Here is a 23,578-nt window from a genome sequence, read left to right as displayed (position 1 = left end):
GTGTACCAATGTTTTCACTACGGGAGATAGACGCCTTGCCAATAGGAGTGCTAATGGGCGATAAGAGGCCAATCTTCCAATTTGACCTTTTAATGGCAGACAGCAGCACACACAGAGGTCAAGGGTACTTACCCGAAACGCGTTTGGCGAAACATGGACAATATTGCAAGCTAAGAGGATGGTGTTTTAATCTGCAGTCTGCCCAATAAAAGGATAAACCGACGTCGTGTGTGGCTCCTTCACTTTTGAGCCCCTTCTTGTGGAATATATATGGCCGCTCCGGCCAGAAAGGCATCCCACTGCAAACATGCAGGTCCGTGCCTAGAAACTTGAAAGGTGCGTGTGGAACGGAGTGTCCGTTTGGGGTGAGGCGAAAAATAATGCAGAGCTTAACATCACCTACAAAAGCTGCTTAATTAACTTTTCTAACAATTTAATTTTGGGAAGTATAAGCGGCATTCACTATGGTTGTGAAAAGGCTGAACTGCATGAACCACAATGCTTAGCGCGCATACGCCCATTGGGGCGTGACTTTAAAAATCAAACTCGAGTGCGACAACAGTTGTTGCCATTCTTCCATGCTGCCAGTGTTTGCCGAAACATGGACATTATTGCAAGCTAAGAGGGTGATGTTTTAATCTGCAGAATGCCCAATAATGGTGTCAGTCAGGCTCCTGTAATGTAACAAAGGCTGTTTTTAAAATTACAACTTTGGCATCAAATTAGTGCACAGAGGCAGACACTACAGGGCTGGCTGCTTATCTAGAAAGCCACTTTTGGGTAGTTTGGGTGACAAGGATTTGGATGTTCATGAATGTTTGTGGCAGCGGTGTTAGACGCTGTCCATGATGCTGCTTGTGCTGACCCAGGAGTGGTGCCAGTTAACAAGGACTTCACAGATGGACTCCCCGGGGACTGGTGCTTAAGTGCTGAGGTGTGTGGGTGTGCTCAAGTGGCGGCAGAGCTAGCTGTGACTCTGGGTATGGTTGTGAGACCCGATTCTTTTGTGCTGCTTGGTAAGCCGAGACCGTGCTTGTTGAATATTCAACCAATATTAGTGCTGATATCCGAATTGCTGGTCTGCCTGAAGTTATGATGCTGCCGACAGTAGCGTGTCTGCTAAAAGCGATGGAATGACTGGTGGATCTATAAAGCCAAATAAGAGAAAGTTATCTTCCGACACCGCAGTCTTCATGACTGAGACCAGTAACACTGAAGTATCTGAGACTCACAGCAGTATTATCTCCTTTCAGAGCGTTATTGCTGCAGATGGAGTGAAGCCCAGAAGTAAGCACATTACTAAGGTACGAACAAAGATTAATGTTTTTCATTTGTATTAACTGTTCCTCTTTTGCAGCTTTTGAAAATGCATTTTCTAGTTGTGATGCTTTTTCTTTAGTTTTTTCTTGTAGGCTGTTACCTTTGGTTTAAAGGGAACGATGTTGTAGTGTGTGACCTTAATGCTGCAGTTTGCATTTCATTACCATTATTTGCTTATCCTGGAAAATCTCCAGGGTGTAGGAGGTTTGCTGTTCCAGAGTTCTTTCTTCAGCTTCTGGGCAGTTGTTGCTCTGCGGCGATCTGTGATCCTGTTTCTCTTTTCTTCTTGTAGTAGCTCCTATCAGAGCTTCATCCTCCCGCCAACGATAATAAGATGCCAGGCATCACCCAGCACACAACACAGCCTATGATGTGATACGTCTATCTGCTCGACTCAGTTAGAGCGTGGATAACGTTCTCTGGATCTATCAGGCTGTGAATGTAACCTAAGGACTTAAGATGAAATGTAGAGCTTACCTCCTTCCTGAGTGGCTCCAGACTGCTGTGTGCAGACCCGATAGCTGGCAGCCCCCTGGAGTATGTATGTATAAATCAGAGTATGATGGAAGTAACCTGCAATACAGTAGCAGGTAGCACCCTGCCATAGAGTAGGATTTCTCATAGTATTTTATTTCCTGACACATTAATGTAGATTTTCTTTTAACTGGCAGAACAACAACACTGACCATACATTTCCTGGCACCGTCTTTAAAATGACGTACACATTAGGAATGGCATTTCGTTCTGCTGGAATAATAGCACAAGTTATCTTACTATGATATTGCACCACAGATCTTTGGCTGCAATGCATTCCATGTTTCATTCAAACGTGCTTTCTGCAGGGCACATACATGATTTGCTGCTGTAGAGAAATAATGCTCCTGTGTACTGTGGCAGACTCCGAAATATTGAAAAACTTAATGATTTCTCTTTCAGCACTTCATAGTAAAACCTTTCATTTTTTGACTCATACATTTGGCAGAAACATAACTTAGTACCATTAAAATAGTTGTGATGGGGAACATTCATGTGGGGTTAGGACTGGCTCGACCAGAGGGCTTGCTGACTCAGAGGAGTATGGAGTTGACCACCTTGCCTGGTCCGGTGTGGAACCAAGCCAGCGATGCTTTGCTGCAGGTTCATTTGCCCTGATAGCTGGTCAACAGTTTGAGGAGGAGGAGGTGAAGAGCTGGCTAAGTGTGCCCTGAGGCTGGCATTTCAGTACATCCCTGAGAAGTGAGCTTTGAGTCGATGTAGTGTTCCTCTTATACCACATGCAATTCACCCTCTCCAAAGCCTCAAGAATTCCTGGGTGTGAAGGGCGGCTGATTCTGATCGGGTGCTTGATAGTTTTCCAGAAACTCATGTTCTTGTTTGTTCATGTTTGTCAGTAGTTAATGAAACACGCCCAGGCGTTTTATCTCTTCAGTGACACAAGCTGCAATAAACGTTTCTTTGTTGTTGCAAAAAAATATAAATGGCCGACGAGCCTCTGTCTGTCAAAGAATGGAAGGGCTGGGGAACTTTCAGTCATCTCACTGCTAAGCAGAGCACTCATGCTTCATCCTCCGTCAGGCCTCTGATTTTGGCCACTGGGACTTTAGAGCCCATCCTTTTAATGAGAAAAACAAAACTGCAAGTCCCATAAGCAATAGTGGTGGAAGGTGTCTGTCATGCATGACCTGGGACAACATCCGATTCAGCACATCCAGTTCCATTTTTTAAGTATTTGACACAATATTGAATTTATAACCTTTGTTTTTTATGGTCATGAGTCACCAGAATACTAAAAACGTGTCTTTTATTTTCAAGGTCAAATAAGTAATGGTCACTTGGAAGCTCTTTTAATTCTTCAGTATTTGTCATTGATCTCCACGTGTGGCTGGTTTGGGTCTGCCCCCTGCATCTTTCCTGATAACTCGCACAGGTAAGGAGCTTGTAGAGGCAACATGATAACTCCATACTCGTCTGTAAGAAGTGCGCTCGGAGGCAGGTATCCGATCATTTTTGTGAAACGAGTAAGCGCCAATATCTGCTATGTACATTTGTTAAAATAAAACAGTCAAATCACAGAATATTGTTCCAGAGGTTCAGTCCCAGGGACATTATCTGTAACTGAACGCAGACACCCTAGGAAGCATGTGCTTTTAAGACAAGTTGCGTTCACTCACCTTAAGGTGACATGCTTCATCATTGGGCTATACTCCTCACCAGGCCAGCGCTACAATGCCTGGCGGGTACCACCAGAGGGCACTTTGTTGCAGATGTTTTATTAAGTACGCTGGATGAGCATAGTAGGACAGAGGATGTTGTGTCATAAGATGTGAGATTGGTGAAAGTCTGAATATAAGATCAACTATCAACCAGTTGCCACAATATAGTTAATGTGATCTTCCTGGTCCATGTTGAGATTAAAAACAGTGGCAGAGAAATTGAGGAACTAATGGCCCCTATCACTGTGTGAAAGTGTCGATCACCTATGGACCTGCTGGTAAGCTGGGGTCTATACTTCAGGTCAACTTTTTTCATGCCTTGTGTAGTCATGGAGCAATCTGTTGGCATTTCATCAGGACCAAATATGGGAAAATGGGTAAATGTGACCTAATCTTCTCCACAGCGTGAGGAGCTCTGTAACTCAAAGCCCTGCACCGTGCATAGGTGATAAGGTGCCTATTACCATCTTACTACCACAGATGAGTGCTGTCTAACAGAGTGCACTAGATACGGTAACCCTCATAAAATTCAGGACATTTTGTCTTATCCAATAGCGAGGACGCCGCATCAGAGGGCAACTGGTCTTAAAAGCACATGCTTCCTAGGGTGCCTGCGTTCAGTTAGAGATAATGTCTGTGGGACTGAACCTCCAGAACAGTATACTGTGAGTTGATTTATATGAAGAATGTGTATACTGGACTGTCATTTTCCTCGTCATCTCTTATGATTTGTAAAATAAAACACAGCACACCGGGAGGCCAACAAATCTATCATACATTAAATACAAAAATAGCAAAAGGCCAAGCAAACTAACAAGTGACAATTGTCTTTGCAATGGACGAGAGCATCCACCCTAAAGCAAGTTGGAGTATATAATGCTAATGCTACACAATGTATTTTTACACACTTTTCTCCTAATACAAGTCAATGAAACATGAACACGTGATAGAAACAGTTACTGAAACAACACTAATGAGTAGGAGGCAGGATCTTCTCTCGAGAGGAATGTGAGGAGTCCGTGAGGTGCAGATAAAGATACACAGACAACCTGCAGAATTCACTGTTTCTGGAAATAACACTTCTGTTTGTCAATATTCAATTTACTACAAGATGCAGGAAAGTGTGCAGATGGACATCACTAAATAAAATGGTTCTGGGCCCTAATAGAATCATGTAACTTTGTAGGCATATTAAGGCGAACAGACACATCAAATTAATATAAGAATATTGTAATTTGGTAATGTAATATATCAATGCACGTTGTGGCATTCATGTGTAACCAATTATCGGTATTAAGGAAACCAGTATATCCAGTTATGCTTTCTGAATTCCTTCTTCCTAGAGGCCACCACTGCTGCAAGCCAGCCGTATTCAGCAGTGCCTCCTGTGACCTGGAATCCTGTATTTAATCAATACCAAATGTTGTCAATGCTTCTAGCCAACTCTGGTCACTGGTGCTACTCGCACCCCCACCACCCTTGGGCCTGTTATTCTTTTAGCCAGCTCCAGTCAGTAGTGGCCCCTTGGACCTCTATGTAAGCCTACTAGCCAGCTCCAGTTAGTAGTGGCCCCTTGGACCTCTATGTAAGCCTACTAGCCAGCTCCTGTTAGTACTGGCCCCTGGGACCTGTTATCATTCTAGCCAACTTGAGTCATTAGTAGCACCTTGGGACTAGTGATCATACTAACCAGCTTCAGTCAGTATTGGCTCCATGAGACCTATTATCCTGCTTAGTAACTCCAGTCAGTAGTGACCCCTGTACCTTAAATCCTGCAAATATTCAAAACCAGAGGTCAACTCTACTGCCAACCAGTTCCAGTCAATATTGACATGTATTGTTACCCTGCTTGTAATGAATAACAGAGGCCAGCGTTGTTACTAGCCAGCTCCAGTCACCAGTGGCCCGACACATATTATCCTCAATAGGATCAATGCCCAAGGCCTGTGTAGCTGCTAACCTCCTCTAGTCAGTAGTGACCTCCCAGACCTGTTATTCTGCATATAATCAGCAAGGCTTTGGTTCTAAAAACACTCACCCCACATCCTTATGGTACATTAGCAATGTAATGTATTTACATCATACGGTAGGTACCGCACTATATCACATGATCCCAAAAACAAAGAAAATCAAAATGTCCCTAACCGTTCAACACTTCACCTTGTCAAAAATGACCAAATCACACCAAGCACTATAGCCTGCCGTATCACATGGCACACTCAGCCACAACATGACCAGATACCACCACAGGGATTCGGGGCCATTAATCCTATGTTTGAGGCATGTGTGCTGTAGATGTAATTGCTTTGCATACTCCTGCCATCTTGTGTTGGGTCCGGATGTTTGCAAGTTGTTTTTCTTTGAAGAAGTCTTTCCAGTCACGAGGTAAGGTGACTCTTCCTTTCGGTGATAGTGCACATGGGCATTGACTCCATTGTTAGATAGTTTTTTACCCCCAACGGGTTTGGATGTGTATTGCTGCGCTCCGAAACCGTTCTTCAGGTTCCCCTCGGTAGGCAGTCCACTTTACCCTCGACAGTATTGTTTCAGTATGCATTTCTTTGTTCTCTGCGTTTCAGATCAATCAACAAACTATCCATTTTCGATAGAAAACCTTGCGGGCAACCGTCGGGCTACGTAGGGCCAGCCTTCTACAAATGGAACGGACTCCATTCCATTTCTTTCCTTGGTACCACACCAAGTACCCTCACACTGACCTACATCAAGTTTGTAACTTATGCCTCTCTCCGGAGCACAAGGAGGAAGACTGCGACGCTTGTAAGTCGTTGTGGTCCAAGAGGACTCTACCCGATCATCAGTCTCGATGACGAGAGAGGCAGCGCCAAAGCATTCAACACACTGGATATCTTTGCAGAAGAATCTAACCAAGAAGAGATAGAAGCATCCTCCGTAGTAGAAGAGGCCCTCTCGATTCCAGAGTCTGATTCCGAGCTCTAAATCTATCTGGAGTCCCAAGATGTGCCTTCGGCACATGGTACAGTGAGTACCGAAGAACCCTTGCCCCCTAAATCCTCTTCTAAAACTCATAAGGCTATGGCACCACCTCTGCCTTCGGGTCACAGTCGGCTCCGAGACAATGTTTCCAACGCCAAGTCCCTCGGCACCAAAACAAACCGTCAAGCCTTCCAGCTCCGGATCAAGTCAGAAGAAATTTCCTTCGGATCCGAAATCATCAGGCTCCAAGGACAGATCTGGTTTGGAGCCAAAACCCTCCGCTTCGAAACACAATCTCGCTTCTGAGCCGAAACATTCTAAAGACTAGCCGAAATCCGAGGACAATGTTCTTGAGCCTCCAGAACCAATTTTAGACGTCCTTAAGGCCAAATTGGATCCCATACAAAATACATTTGTAATGAATCCTGATACTGGACATAAATCCAGCGAAGCACAAGCATCCTGGAGAGGACACTTCTGATAAGATTCCCTTAAAGAAGAAGGAGATGGCTACTAGCCATGTTTATCCTGCGCCACAACCCTCCCTACCTCCACCCTCTTTTCCACAGTTAATAATTAAAGAGCCCTTACACATAACACCTCAGGGATCTCCACATCCAGATCCAGATGTGGACAAGGTGATGATGATACTCATTTGCCTGCAGACCCGTGGAATGATTACACCATTGACCTCCAGGAGGCAATGAACCGGACCTTTACCCAGCAAAGCCATCACCACCAGATGATAATATGGCTTATGATCAGCTCATTGCCAGAGCAGCAGAGTATCATGGGGGTACCATCACATAAAGAGACATTAGAGGAGGACTTTCTATTTGAAACACTTGAGTCTACGCACAGGTCAAGTCAAACACTCCCTATGCTTGAAGGCATGATGCGGCATGCAGATGATCTCTTTAAAGACCCTGTCAGAGCATGTATTTTAACTCCAAGGGTAGATATATCCTGCATTTATTAAGGGACAATTACCTCTTGGCTCTCTAGTAGTGTCCAACGCTCGCAAAAGAGCTAACTCGCAAACCTGTGGGGATGCACCTCCCCCAGATAAAGAATCCAAACTTACAGATGCCTCGGGGAAACGAGTAGCTGTTCAAGCCCCTAACCACTGACGCATCGCAAACACACAGGACCTACTAGCTAGGTACGGCAGGGCGCACTGGGATGAGATGGAGCAACTGCTCCAATATCTCCCAGGCGTACACAAAACTAAGGCACAGCAGTTAGTTGAAGAGGGGAGACTCATTTCTAAGTCCTCAATGAGATGTGCTTTAGACGCAGCAGACACCGCAGCTCGGGAGATCAATACCAGCATTCTCCTTAGAAGGCGTGCATGGCTTAGGATTCCAGCTCGGGAGATCAATACCAGCATTCTCCTTAGAAGGCGTGCATGGCTTAGGATCTCAGCCCAGGAGATCAATACTAGCATTCTCCACAGAAGGCATGCATGGCTTAGGATCTCAGGGTTTCCTGAGGTTCAACAGCCCGTGTTGAACACTCCCTTTGACAAAGAACACCTGTTTGGTCCTGTAGTTGACCAATCCTTAGAAAAGAATAAAAAGGACACTGAAGTAGCAAAATCCATTGGAGCACCCCAGTCCCCATCCAATAGAGGCTCCTTTCGCCGCTCGTTTTACATAGCAGGGTCCCAAACAACATCCTCAGACTAAAATGCTTCCTCTTGCAAAGGTTTCTACAGAGGAGGATATAGAGGAAACAAATCCAAAGGCAGACCCCTGCTCAAGAAGCCCTCAGCGTCCCCACCGACCTCAAGAACTACCGACCCATCTCTCTCCTCCCCTTCGTAACCAAAGTCACAGAGAAGATCGTCCATGCCCAGCTAACAAAATTCATCGAAGAAAACTCCCATCTCAACCCCTCCTAATCTGGATTCCGCAGCAACCACAGCACCAAGACCGCTCTCCTCGCTGCCATAGACAACTTCCACACCCTCCTCGACCAAGGGCACACTGCAGCTCTGATCCTACTTGATTTCTCTGCGGCATTCCACCGTCCCCCACCGCACACTCACCGGCAGACTCCATGACGCCGGCATACAGGGAACCGCCCTTGACTGTATCCGCTCCTTCCTCACTGGCAGAACCCAAAGAATCAGACTGCCACCCTTCCTCTCCAAACCCACAGAAATCAACTGCGGAGTACCACAAGGATCGTAGCTCTGCCACACGCTCTTCAACATCTACATGGCCCTCCTCACCACCATCGTCAAACAGCACAGACTCAGTATAGTATCCTACCCCCACGACACCCAGGCCATCCTCTCTCTCACCAAGGACACTACACAATCAGACAACAGTACATCTACTTCACCAGTTGGGGTTTACAATAATTGCACAAAAATCTCACCTGTTTCCGGCACAAGTGCAATCTTATCTGGGAGCTTCCATCAACACTCTCAAAGCTCTAGCCGCTCCCAATATAGCCAGGATTCACAATATCCAGGCCACACTATTACAATTTCAACTCAACCAATCATTACCCGCCAAAGTCTTCATGCATCTGCTGGGAATGATTGCATCCTACGTTGCAATCGTACCTCATGTAAGGCTTCACATGCGTCCTCTGCAACAATGTCTAGCGAGTCAGTGGAATCAATCACAGTGGGCCAGATGTACGACGTAATTTTGCATGCGCAAACAGGTTTGCGAACCCGTTTGCACATGCAAAATCACTGTTGGCCGTGTACAATTTCAAAATAGCAAGTCGCAGTTTATTTACGACTCTCTATTTAAGAATTGCAAGTCGCAATTAGGAAGGGGCATTCCCTTCCTAATTGCATCCGCAAAGCTATGTGTGAATGTTTTGTGACCACAATTGCGGTCGCAAAACACTTGCAAATTACCACCCTCTTCAAGAGGGTGGTAATGCAGTCGCAATTTCAAAGGGGTCCCCAGGGTACCCCTTCCACTTTGTGACTGTGTCTAAAAATAATGGAAGACGGAAGACACTTCCTTGGTGCCTGTTCAAACAGGCACCAAGAAGCATCTTGCCGGTCTGCATTGTAGAGGCTCCCGCCGGATCCTGAAGACTCTGTGACACAGGACACAGACTTCCAGACATCTCTGACGCTGCTCGACGTTCCCAGCAAAGCTGAGACCCGTGGCGGACACGAGATACGTGATACGGAACTCCTGGACATCCTGTATTTTGCAAGCTGGATCTACTTTCCGAGGTATTTGGAAGTTGTGCTTTGGGGTGCTTGAAGCCCCAGATCCGAGCCACATTTGCACCGACGCACAGGCCTCCACACTCTATGAGTGTCCCGTGGGGCCCGCTCCTGCATTTCAGCTCGACACGTCTTCGCGGTTCCTTGCCCTTTGGCTAGTGAGCCCCTGGAAGACTTTCTTTTAAAACTAACTCGCTTTCCTGGTTGCTCCAGGCTTGCTCCAGCTTCCCTACAAAGGATAAGCACCTCAGACCTTGCTGGTCTGCTCCGAAGCCAATCTTCATCTCCTGCGTAGATTGCGTTTGCCAAGGCTTGTTGGGTCCAATCCAGATACCGACACCGCAGTCCACTAGATCCTTCGTGGGACAGCTCGAATCCAGCTCCTGGTCATCGTCGACGCCTCCTGGTCCTCGTGGCTGCAGAGACAAGCCTCACTTCTTCACCTGAAATCACCCGAAATCGCCTGGTTCCTTCCTGGTTCCTTCCTGGTCACTGGCTAGTGACCCAGACTCTGTCCCTTCTGCTTTCAGGTTCTTCAGATCTTCAATCCACTCTTGGATCCACCTGGACACTTTTCCTCCGGTCGCCTTCTGCCCTTCTTCGCAGCTCTCCATTGGAATCGACGACGAAACCCGAAACGAAAAGACACCTACGCACCCGGCTTCCCTGGGTGAGGTAACTCGAGTACTCTGGTGCCCCTGCGGGTATTGACTCTCCTAGTGTCCTAGTCTAAAAGGGCTCCATCGTAGTTCACTCCCGTGTGCCCATAATCTGTAACTTTGTAACTTCTTCGTTTCCCATAGAAAGTCAATGGTAAGCTGCGACTGTGTTTGGTCACTGCACGCGTCTCCCGTGGTCCTCCTGCATCCTAACCGTTGGTTGTTTAGAGAGCCCCAGCGATTCCACAGGCTATAGGCCTGCTTTCTATTCCAAAACTGGTTCTTATACCAATATTTTAGTGTATCGTTTGTGAGGCCCCTAGGGCATAACTGTATTTGTGCAACTTATCGTATGCTAATTAAGTAACTTGTATTGTGCTTTTACCTCTGACCTCATAAAGAGTGCAGAGGGGTTGTGTTTAGAATAAATAAATATATATTTGATATATACCTTGTGTGGTGTCCTTTCATTTGGTATTCAAGGGATTAAAAAAGGTAAAACAACGTGCTTAACTCGCCTCTAAGTCTTAGCCTGACGACTACTGGTCCATGCTACCACTAGGATAGCTTTCTATAAGGTTGACTTTACAACCACCATCAATAAGGGTCGATTAGACTGGTGCATGGTGCCCACTAGAACTAGTGGACATCATATGCCAGGCTGTAGTGTAGTTCCTATTTTCCCTATAGGCCCTGCGCATTGGAATAACATAAACTGCAGTGTAGACGTAGGACTGCGGTCTTCTAGGTCTCTACTGACTATGTTAGACTTAATTTAGGTTTGCGCCAGCTAGCTCAGAGGTCACTGGAAACTTTCTTGACTGAATAGGAAGTGATCAGCTTCCCTGGCTCAGACAACAAGGGATTCAGCTTCCGACAACCGCATAAACATGACAACTTTGCTCCTCAGAAGAAGAGTCAATCTCTAGAGTCGTGTGAAACAATAGACCGCTATTTCACTCAGTCAGTTGTGCAGATTTTACTTTCACCAGGATGCAGAGAATAGAGAGACGGGTGTTTTTCAATAAAATATATTATTTATTGAGCAGTCTTCCTTCTCATGCAAGAAAAATGAATTGCCACAATTGCAAAACTTGTTATTATGAAAAGTGTGTACAGTAAAAGGAGTATTACGAAATAATACTATAAAAGCATTGATATGGTTTCTTACCCGTAAGATGGTTAAAATGAATAAAATATATACATTCATATATACATTAGCTAACGACCTCAACTGGTGCTTCTAACTATGCCTACCGTGGTGTACCTGACCTAAGCCTAATACATGGGAGGGAGTAAGTAAGTAGCAGTTTAAGTTAAGTTGGTTTTGCCAAGAGTTTGTTTCAAGAATTCTCTCTAAGGGTTTAGTCAGACCGTACCTCTGGAATAGAATGCAGGAGGTCTGGTATCTCCGCTCAGGACCCAATATCCCAGTTACCCGCAAGGGTAGGCTGGAAACGCCGGAGCTGGATTTTCTCGGCAGGAGAAAAGACAGCATCTTTCTCAGCGCGTCAAGGAGGAGGAGGGGCAGCGTCCGTGGGCTTCTCGCATCTGCTGGGCTCTCTGCAAGGGGACAGCTCTTCTGCTCCAGTATTCACCACCACTGTGTGTTTGCTTAAGGCAGCATTGGTATATTTATACCTGAAAGGTGCTGAGTTTGACGTACGTTTTTGGACATAAGACGTCAATAAAGATGTCATTAAGAACTGGTCGTTCTTACAGTGCTCGCAGGAGTTCTATTACTAATCAAAACAAAGCAAGCGGGGCTTTCCCCGGTTGCATGAGGGGTTTGAGATGTCGAAAGAACTCGGTGTGTTATCTAGGAATCTAAGGAAGTGGCTTCTGCTGTGTCATGGACTGTCATGAGCTGCAGAGACGAGTTACTGAAATATGGCTCTGATTGTTTATGCCATTATAGGGATATGTATTGATTATAGCCGTATAGGGGCATGAGGTCACAATATTGATCGGGGTCCTAGATAGAACACAACAAGGCTAACTTCTCACAAACTTCATCCCCAAGTTCTTCTTCCCTACTTTCAAAACTGAGGTTTTCCAGTGAACAACGCAAAAGGCCCAAACTCTGCATCCAGGTTCCCACACCCAGCATCCAAAGGCAATGCCCTACGGATGATTTGGTCAGGGATATTTGCTTACCCTTTTCCGCCTCTCCTGCTAATTCCATTACTGGTTCGGACCCTCAGACAAACGTCCCCCACATTGATCTTAATAGCCCTCACATGTTCTCGTCAACCTTGGTACTCTCATCCTTAGAACTCTCAGTGGTTCCACATCAAAAGCTACATCTCACACCTTGACTCCTCACTCCGAGCCATTGAGAAATCAGACATCAATTCCCAGAGATCTCAACCTAGCGATTTGGCTCCTGAAGTGATAGAGTTTAGTTATTTACAACTACAACCAGACTGTATGAATATTCTCAAGGAAGCTAGACAGCCTACTACTAGAGCATGTTATGCAGCAAATGGAAACGTTTTGTTGCCTATTGTAACAACAACAATATCAATCATCTTGATGCGTTTGTGCAGAATCATTTGTTAACTGTTGCATTTACAGCAATGTGGATTAACTTACACATCCATTTGTTTACACCTGGGAGTCGTAGCTGCACACTTGCAAAATAGACAACACCTATCTCTCTTCAGAGTACCAGTGATTAAAGCCTTCATGGAAGGATTAAAAAGGGTTATACCGCCAAGTATTCCCCTGCCCCATAGTGGAACTTAAACATAGACCTTACAAGACTAATGGGCCCGCCTTTTGAACCAATGCACAAATGTCCGTTACAATTCCTGTCATGGAAAGTTGCTTTCTTCATAACGATAACCTCACTAAGGAGAGTTGATGAACTTCAGGCATTACCTATACAAGAGCCTTTCTTTCAACTTCACAAAGACAGAGGGGTTCTACGTACCAATGCTAAATTTCTCCTTAAAGTAGTTTCTGCTTAGGGGTAACTTGTGTACGATATCAAATTAAAATAACATATCATTAGCCGTTTCACTATTAATTGAACCATCGGAATTCTGGTATAGAATTTATGTGCTGCAATGATAATAGAGCAAAAGACACACAATTGATGGACGGAATGCAGAACAAATCAAAACATTCACCCCCAGCCAAGAGATCTGGGTTGAATCCATCATTATGCTAGTTGCTAGTTTTGCCGCCATCTTAGGGAAGGTGCTGGGTGACGGTGCATTTGGCCGGACGATCCCACCCCCGGACAGCATAAAATGACATCACACTCTCGACCGCGCAGCGGACGATCGCAGCGGGCGCGCCTAAGGCAAGCCCGTCTGCGCCCGTCCGGGCCCAGGGCCACACTCCCTGCCCAAAATCTTCCTGACAGAGGGCAGCTGAGTTACTCCAGCCAGGAGCACCTATCGCTAAGACCCAGAGCTACATGTCCCATTATCGAGTTACAGAAGGAAGGTAAAAACTGTCCATCCTGCTTGCGCGCTTTTGCATTCGCATCTACCGGGGACCCAAACCTGCCCCAAAACCAGTCCAAGATACCAAATCATAGAAACAACACTATCAAGGCTAGCTTAATCAATGTCAGGTTCTTGGTTAAACACAACATCCACACAGCGGAACTGATTGAAAGCCAAAAAATTGACCTACTATTTGTTACGGAAACCTGGGCAGATGAAGCCTCGGATGCCGATCTGACCTTGGCTATCCCAGAGGGCTTCTCCATTTATAGAGCCGACAGGAAAATGAAACGCGGGGGAGGTTTAGCAATCATAGCAAAAGAGGGGCTTAGGATCAAGAGTTCAGAAAAAGGGAGTAACCCGGACTGTGAAACCCTGATCTTTCAGATTAAGATCACAAACGATTACACGTTCAATGGCCTATTAATTTACAGACCACCCAGTGCCAAAACGCCTCTAATTGAGCTACTAAGTTCGTTCTTAGAATCTAGTGTGATAGGCCCTGACTACACAATTCTAGGAGACTTTAACCTACACTTGGAGAAAACTTCTGATCCCAAGGGAGCTTCATTCAAGGATGCATTGGCAAACTTTGCCTTGAACCAAAAGGTATACCCCGACACTCATTGTGCTGGCCATACCTTAGATGGTCTTTTCACCTCATGTCAGAGCCTAAACAAAATTGGCACTCTCCCGGTTCCATGGTCAGACCACAAGCTGGTCTTCTTCTTATTAGAAATTAAAGAAGACACAGGGAGGCCCGCTGAAATTCTTAGGAACACTACATATCCCGACTGGTCAAAAGTCAACCCTCAGGCTCTTCTTGACACACTCCGCTCATCCTACCCAGTTCTTGATGCAGACAGCAATACAGCCTGTAAGCAATTTAGTGGGTGGTTGGATGCCCCAGTTCAGGTCACTTCCCACAAAGGAGAGTGACTTTCAAAGGGAAAACCCCCTCACATCCATGGTTCTCAGAAGCACTGGAGGCACAGAAACAGACGTGCAGAAGGGCAGAGAAAAAGTGGAGAACCAATTACGACACCAAGCTCAAACAGGAATATAAAGCAGTCCTAGCCAGCTATAAAAAATTAACAATGACGGAAAAAAGCAAATACTTTGTGCAAAAAATCAATGAGTCAAAAAATTCTAGTAAAGCTCTCTTTGCCACTGTAAAAAAAAATATCAAAAATTGGAAACAATAGTTCGGAAGCAATGTCGTAACACATTGGGTGAACTCTTTGTCAACAAGGTATCCTAAGTTTATGATTCCTTCAAAAGTCACCAGCCAGATAACGCAGCCCAGGCTCTCTCACACCTAACAAATCTAGCGGAACAATCAGCCCAATTCACACTGTTCCATTTCATCCCTCCTACAGCAGGTAAATTCGGCAAGAGGTGCTTACCACTAATTCAGGCAGTCCAATGGACCCTTGCCCGCCTAAAGTAATGCAAGTCCAATCCATACTATACAACGTCATATAATTTGGAATAAGAGCTGGGTAACAACGCAGTCACGCATAGCAAATGTAATTTCTTTTTACAGGAGGCTTTAGAGGTGGGGCTTCTTTATCTATTCCAATACCACGGGAGGGGATTGGTGTGGGAGGAGTGTGAAAGGGACTGTGTGTGTTTCGGGAGGGGGCGGGTTGAAGAACAGAACACGCTGATGTCACCAGGGGGGATATTTCAGCCAAGCGTCCTGGACATGAATAATGTCCCAACTGTGGGTAGCATGTAAGCGGAGGGGGAGGCGGGGCTTTTAGAGATAGTTAGAGACGGAGACAGGACGGTTGGAGAGGGTAAACAATCTCGCGACCACGAAGAGGCAGAGTTAAGAGGGGTTTGAGGGACAGACTGCCAAGCACAGAGACAGCTCACTGGGTAGCGGCGCACACGCCCTGTGGCCACAAAATACCAGAGAAACTGGCAGCAGTAGAGAGAGTCGGGCACAGAGACAGCCCCGCCTACGGAGGGCGGTGGAATGCTGGTAGCCCACAGACTAGTGGGCAGAGGAGGGAGCGCTAAATAACACTACGTGGGTAGCTTTGTAGTGTAGTTCCTATATTCCCAATAGGCATCTGCGCATTGGAATAATATAGACACCAGTGTAGACCTGGAACTGAGGTCACCTAGGTCTCTGCTGACTATATTAGACTTAAGTGTTTACCAGCTAGCTCAGAGGTCACTAGAAACTTTCTCGAATGTGCAAGAGGGTTTTACGCCTCCTACTTAGACAAGAAGGGATTAGTTTCTGACAACCATACAACATGACAACTTTGCATCTCCATGAGTTATGAGGGAATCCCCAGAGTCGTGAAAAACAATAGAGGGGATGTTTCACTCAGTAAGTACGTGCATGCTTAGTTTCACCAGAATATTAGAGAAAGAGAGACGGGCGTTTTCAATAAAAGATGGTACTTATTAAACAGTCTGTTTTCTCGTACATGAGAAGTGAATTGCTACGATCGCAATACTTGTCATAAAGTAAAGTGCGTACAGTACAAAGAGTAGCATAAAATAATATTGTAAAAGCATAATATAGTTTCTAAGCCATAAGATGCATCTAAGACGGTTTAAAATATATACTGTAATAAAATACGAAACTTCCTCAACTGGTGCTTCTAAGTTACGCCTACCCCGGTGTACCTAACCTAAGTCTAGTACTGGGTTGAAGTAAGTGAGAAGTACTTTAAGTTAAATCGTTTTGCTAAAAATGTATAAAACCAAGAATTCTCTCAGCGTCTAATCAGCTCCATACCTTATCTAGAATGCGAGAGGACTTGTATCTCACTTGGAACTCGATCTCCCGGCTTCCCGCGAGAGCAGTCGGGAAACACCGGAGCTGGATTTCTCGGCTGGAGAAAAGACAGCGTCTATCCCAGTGCGTCGGACAGGAGGGTCGCCTTCCTTCAGCTTCAGTAGGACATCGGGCGTGAAGACGGTCGATCTGCTCCATGAATACCACCGTGTGTTTTACTGGAAAAACCTGGGCATATTTATACTGTACAGGTGCCTCGCTTGATGTCAAGAGGTGGACAAGTTATCGTCAATGTAGACATGTTAACGTCAATGTAGACAGGTTAACATCAAGGTAGACATATTAATGTCAAGGGTGGACATATTAACGTCACTATATGCACGAAGTGCGTCTATCCCTCTATGGGTCGGGTACAAATCAATACTGAAGACGTGGGTAAAATCCCCCGGGACTTACAGTGGGCTGATTTTGTCTCACAGCCAGTTTTGTACTTTCTAGGGGCTTGGTGGAAGAGGAAACGCCATGTAAGGAGTGCGTCAACTCTTACTCTAATATGGGCTTGATTCTAATGTCCACATAGGGGTTTGAATGATTGAATCCGTTATCGGGCATGAATCGGGCAATTTAGATTAGGGACCTAGATAAGAACATGACAGCTTGGGGTGCAGAAAGAGAGTGCCGTAGAAGATGGGTCTTAAGAGATGCAAACTCGGCTGTTGAAAAAAGCCCAGCGCTGATCGAAATCCTAAGAGGCGTACCAGGGCATCATAAGAAAGCGGGGCAGAGTAACAATGTATGAGGGAAGGACGGGTAACAGAATACGAGGAAGGAGGGCAGAGGGGCGGCAGGCCACAAGAGGAAATATGCTGGTGAGGAAGGAGGGAGAAGCACAGAAACGAGCGAGAAAAGGGGCTGGCGAGGGTGAAAGAAACAGTCAGTTCACTCGGAAGGGAGGGATCGTCGAAAAAGGGTTGTGAAGGAACAGCATACGAGGACAGAGACGAGAACAGCACAAGCAGGAAGTGCTATAAGGGAGGGGGTGGCAAATGGTGAGCACTGTCGCGGCCACTTTGATGTTCTCAGTGCCACGCGGCTTACTGAGAACAACAAAGCGGCCTCGAAAGTGCTCCCAATGGCTGCAGGCTGACAAATGGTGCACGCGCCCAGCGCACATGCACTGTATCTCATCCGCCTGCAGCCTTTGGGAGCACTTTTGAAAACCCCTTACTAAACTCTCACAGAGCAACGCATGTGCGTTAGCTCAGCGAGACCTAAAAAGGAACAGGACCTGCACTACACTCCCAACATGTTCCAGGAGGAATGTTGCTCCATCAGGTGATTATCAGAAGTTTGATAACAACAAGAATAGTGCACAGAGGGAGTCAAATGTGGAAGCTGAAGAGACCAAAAAAAACAGAGATCAAGAAAGGGAATAGAGAAAGAAGAAACAGGGGAAAAGGAACCTTAGAGTTATAGGAATCCTTACCTGACAGTTATATTATATTTTGTTCCTCCGAGGGTGGCAGCCACGCTGCACTGCCTGGTCATCACCAGAATATCTTGAAAGGAAGTAAAGAAATAGTTTTGCTTCAGACGATCACATTTCATCCCATCTTCCAAATAACCGTCCTGAACTTCCAAAACAAAAGAATCTCTTGTTCTCTGGACGCCATTGCCAAGCAACTCTGGTTATGAATAAATACTTTTTTTGGTTCAAGAACCACGATCCTTTGCTGGGAAATGTCTCTGTGAATATGGAGTGCACACACAGTCTTAGAGAACAAACCCTAACAACCCAGTGCACATCTTCATAACCCCCATCTTTCCATTTAGATCCCATGAAACTTGCAAATCAAAACAATCTGGTTCACAAAAGGCATGTTAAGGTCCTTGTACATAATTTTGTCCACCATTCATAAATAATTCAACCAGACTCTTAGATTTTTCCAAACCATGTTCTCTGAGCAACTGCAATTCTAGCTCAAGCTGATGCAGAGTTCAAATGAATGAATGAATGAATACGCACTTATATAGCGCATGACTACCCGGAGGCATCCCAGCGCATTAGACAACCTAGTCATTACTCAACGGTTCAGGAAAACAAAAAGGTCTTTAAAAGTTTCCTGAACCTCAGATGGTTAACTTCCAATCGGATGGCATCGGGAAGCTGGTTCCAAAATTTCGCAGCCTGTAGGGAAAAACGTCTGCCACCCATACGGGTCCTTTTGATCCTAGGGACATTCAGAAATTTCTTATTGCTGGACCTTAAAGTCCGTGGAGTTTGATGGAGTTTGAACATAGGTTGTATCAAGGCAGGTCCGGAATCTATCATCGACTTATGCACAATAGTCATAGCCTTGAACCAAATCCTTTGTTGCACTGGCAACCAGTGCAGTTGACGTAATGCTGGCTTAGTCAAGCTCCTCCTAGGGATGTCCAACAGCAGACGAGCCGCACAGTTTTGGACTGTCTGCAGGATTTTTATCGTTCCCTGAGGGGCAACCAGATAAACTGCATTCGCGTAATCAAGCCGCAATAGGATCAGGGCCTGCACCAGGAGGCGCCTGGCTTCAAACGGGAGGAGCTTAAGAATCTTTCTTATTAATCTTATTAGGGCGTAACAGGTGGTTGCCACCTTACGAGATTGAACCAGGAAACTAAGAGTTGGGTCTAGCCTGTCTCCTAAACTCTTAATTTGTTTCTTGTGGGAAGGGGGCTGGCCAAAGCTGCTAGGCCACCAAGCATCCACAGAAGTGGGTGCATTGTGCCCCAACATCATGACCTCGGTTTTTGTACCATAAGCTTCAGGAAGGACTCGTCCATCCAATCGAGTACTTCACTTAGGCATGCAGAGAGATAATTACAAGCAGAGCCCTGACCAGAGTGAAATTACTAACTGGGTGTCATCGGCATAAGTGACCAGTTGCACCCCCCTGGGCAAAACCACCTCAGCCAACGGCCTCATGTAGATGTTAAACTGGTGGGACTGAGGGAGGCTCCCTGGGGGACGCCGCAGTGCAGGGGCATCTGGGTTGAAATTACCTCCTCCTCAAAGACAGCAAAAGTTCTGCCCGTGAGAAAGGAATGAAGCCATTTCAGGGCCACACCAGATACCCCTATGTCACTTAACGTTTGAATCATGACTGTATGATTGACAGTGTCGAAGGCTGCGCTTAGGTCTAATAGGATGATGGCTGCACAGCTTCCAGCATCCACAATTTTCCTGGCTTCTTCGACCACTGCAATGAGGGCGGTCTCTGTGCCCTGTTTGCGCCTAAAGCCCGTCTGGGTGGGGTGTAAGGATTTGTGGTTTTCCAGGAAGGTGGAAAGTATAGCGTTCACATGTTTTTCCACCAGCTTACTAATGCCCTGCAGCAAGGAAATGGGGCGATAATTTGTCCAGTCCTCCGGGTCTAGATTCGTTTTTTTTAAAATAGCCTTCCACTCGCCTGCTTCCAAGGAGGTGGAACAAGACCCGATGCCATGGAAGAATTAATTACCTCCTGAATGACTGACGCCACCGTCTCTGATACCCTCTTAAGAATGGTACGGGGAGCAGCATCGGCGGGGGACCCGGACTTAAGATTTCCCTGCAGTAACAGCAGTGTCGAGCAGTCGAGCGGATTAAACTCCTCAAGCCTAGTCATCCCAAGAGGGGAGGGAGGAGTGGTACCGGGTCAACCTGCTGAAACAAGGAGTAGATTTTGGCCACTTTAGTAGCAAAATAATTTGCTAATTTATCGCAACGTTTATGTGCGAGTAGTGGCTCACTGAATGCTGACCAATGGGAGCAACAAGGCATCAATGTGTTGGCGCTTTGAATTTATAAATTATTTAAAGGTGTGATGCGGAGGGTCAGTGTCTTGTGAGCCCTACAGGACGGCGACCCAAGGACTATAATTTGGAATAAATCCTTCGCAAGACAAAGCTTAGAATATTGAAATGTTGAGACCTCCATTGAAGTCAACGGAGCAGCAGCAGCCTCTAAAAACGGATATAGGCCCGCTGCTCTCAACATCACAATGTCCTAAAACACAGCCTCTGCCTTTCTCTTTCCCCTGCCTCTCCAAAATATATGGATTGGGCAGGAGAAGGCAGAGGATAGAGCCTGCAGCAGGGCACACAAGAGCCTCCCCCCCTTCCTCCTCGCAGTGTCACTGGCGTCTAGGAAGGAGGTGGGGTTCTGCTCATCTCTTGCATCTCTCCGGCTCACCTGAATGATGAAAAGCAGTTTAGCCGAGCCCAGGGAGAACCAGGGGCTGACTTCAGCCTCTTTTCACAGCTATTGCTGTGAATTTTCAACAATTAACCGCCATGGTCCTGCATGCAGCTGTTAACTGTTGAACATTCACAGCAACAGCTGTGAAACAAAGGTTTCAGAGTACCGGAGGTGTTTCAACCCCCTCGGTCTCTGGGACACCGTTGTTTTATTAATGAACACATTCTGCCCTCATGGGGCAAACAGTGTAATGACCTTATAGTTAGCCGTAGCAGGCAATACTGCCCATTAAAGGACCGCTCCCTCGGTAAAGGCCATTGCCTTTGGAGCTACAACAAGCTTCAAAGCTATATTAAAGGTTTCAAATAATTACTGAAAGCATAAACATGGTTACTCAGTCAGGGAAATAATTATCATAATATTTGCAGGAGAATCACATAAAGGTAACTGCTAAAGTATATCAAAAGCCAGAATCAGAAATAACTCTATCTGTAAAGTCAATAGACAGACCACCACAACAAATGTGTGCTAAGAAATAAGAAAAACTGTTTCTATAATATCAAATAGCAAACTGTCATAGAATTTGCTTAAGTAAAAATCAAGGAAAAGTTCTTAACAAAATCAGTAAGAGGACTGACATGTAGTTTGACTATAGGAAAACTGTAAAATAAAACAATTCCAGGAAATATCCCAAAACAGTACATTTTATAAGTTTTAAGACAGAGAGAACACATTATTGACATGGTTCATGATGAGGTAAAAATGACAGCAACCAATGAATGTTCATGAAAACATGGCACAACAAAATGTAGTTAAATAAACCACACCTACGAAATGAATAATTAATTGTGACTCTTCCCCTGAAAGCCACAAGTCATTTTACAAGGTTATTCCCTAACATAATAACTGGATCTTAATCACAGTTTAAGTTTCTGGCCATTCATAATTGACCCAATTTGTATGGGAACATTTGCTGACAGCTCATTAGTTGTTTATTAGAAATAACCGAGGCTAGAGTTAACAGCTCGGCACGGGCTCTGCTAGCCTCGTATCTGTGCAACAGAATTTTTTCAGTCGAGCTGGGGGAAGCTAGTTCAAAAACTTTCAGTTCCCCTTGCGGAGTGCCCCAGGGGTCCTCTTTAAGTCCAACCCTTTTTAATTTGTATGTAGCCCCATTAGCTGAAATCATTAGGGCATCTGGCTTCACACCGGTGTCTTACGCCGACGACACCCAGATTGTGGTGTCTATTAGCAAGGATGTGAAAGAGACAGCGGAGAAATTCAGATCCTGCATGGTACAAGTCAGACAATGGATGCTCACCAATTGTCTGAAATTGAATGGGGATAAAAGTGAGGTTCTGGTGCTAGGGGGTGATCCAAACATCTGGTCCCCGGAGTGGTGGCCTGATAGCCTGGGCAGCTGTTCGGTTCCAGCAGAGAAGGTCAAAAATCTGGGTATGACCTTAGATATCAATCTTTCCTTCGACGCCCAGGCCAGTAAATTGGCTTCGGCAGTCTGGTTCATTTGAAAAATGATTAAAAAACTATTGCCCTTCATCCCAAAGGATGCCAGGAAAAAGATGGTAACTGCCCTTGCCCTGTCTAGGATAGACTATGAGAATGCCCTGTATGCCGGAGCTAAGCTGCAAATTCTATCAAAACTTCAGCGCCTGCAGAATGCAGCTGCAAGGCTGGTGCTAGACATTCCTAAACACGAGCCAATTACCCATAAATTAAAATCCCTGCACTGGCTCCCTATCGTCAAAAGGATTCAATTTAAATCACTGTGTCTGGCCTACGAGGCGCTCCAGGGGTCTGGCGCTCAGTTCTTAAAGACCCGTCTGAAACAGTATGAACCCTCCAGGCTTCTTTTTTTCCAGTCAAGCCAAATTGATCCTGGTGCCCAGATTCAAAAGAGCCAGATGGGGAGGCAGAAGTTTCCTTCTACATACAGCAAAAGTTTGGAACCTGCTTCCAATTTCTATAAAAAACAGTCCATCCCTGCTTTCTTTTAGAAAAGCAGTGAAAACCTGGCTTTTCACGGTAGCCTGCTAGAGGGCTTGATCAGGCCAGAAAACCTTCTTCTGTCTTAGCGCCAAGAGGCCCTCGGGCATTCGCGCGCTCTATAAAATAATAAATCAAATCAAATCAAATTAAACCTGCACTACTTTCCCAAGAGGGGTGGGTTGGGAGCTCCCGTCAGTCTGACTGTGGAACGTGTAGGACATTTATTGATTAAAAGAGATGCTGGATTCCCATTTACTTCTTCAACAAAAGGGCCACTCTGGGTGACCTCTAGGACTGCACCAAGCATGCAATCCTTCTTCCATCTCAGGCACCGTCATTGTGTCTGATTCAGTCCAGTAGAAACTCCTAGTGTAGGAGGAAGTTGTGAAAAATCCTTATTAATCACTGAAGAATTTTGTTGAAATCCTGAATTTGTTGAGAATTTGGCATTCTATTCTGTATTGGGCTGTGGGACCATCGGGACTGAAGGCATGCTCCAATATATCTGCCTTTGATTCTGCAAGCTCGGCACAGAGGCCATTTGGGCTGGGACCATTGACTGTGACATCCCATTGTGTGCCGTCTGATTCATTTTTCAGTTTCCCAGGTTCCTGCAAACATCGCAAGGATCATCTCTTATTCTGCACATTATTAGTGTTTGAGGTATTTAAATTGCCAAAACATCTGTGTTGGGTTTATATCTGTATATATACATCTGTTTTGGGTTTATATCTATAACTAGAATCAGAAACAACATTATTACACTTAGCAATTCTTCTTA

General features: G+C 45.5%; 1 long non-coding RNA gene across 1 annotated transcript in view; it reads left to right on the top strand.

Annotated features, from left to right (window-relative positions):
• The first annotated feature begins 1,250 nt into the window (after positions 1-1,250).
• Positions 1,251-23,578, top strand: part of LOC147737867 (uncharacterized) — a 56,473-nt gene continuing 34,145 nt past the window's right edge. The window contains exon 1 of the long non-coding RNA XR_015303733.1: positions 1,251-1,304. This is a non-coding gene — a long non-coding RNA (uncharacterized LOC147737867). The remainder of the gene's footprint in view (positions 1,305-23,578) is intronic.

The sequence above is a fragment of the Lissotriton vulgaris genome, chromosome 1_1, assembly GCF_964263255.1.
Source record: "Lissotriton vulgaris chromosome 1_1, aLisVul1.2, whole genome shotgun sequence".
Taxonomy (NCBI): Eukaryota; Metazoa; Chordata; class Amphibia; order Caudata; family Salamandridae; genus Lissotriton; species Lissotriton vulgaris.
Note: the sequence above shows the minus strand (reverse complement) of the source record. Positions and strands in the feature narration are given on the sequence as shown.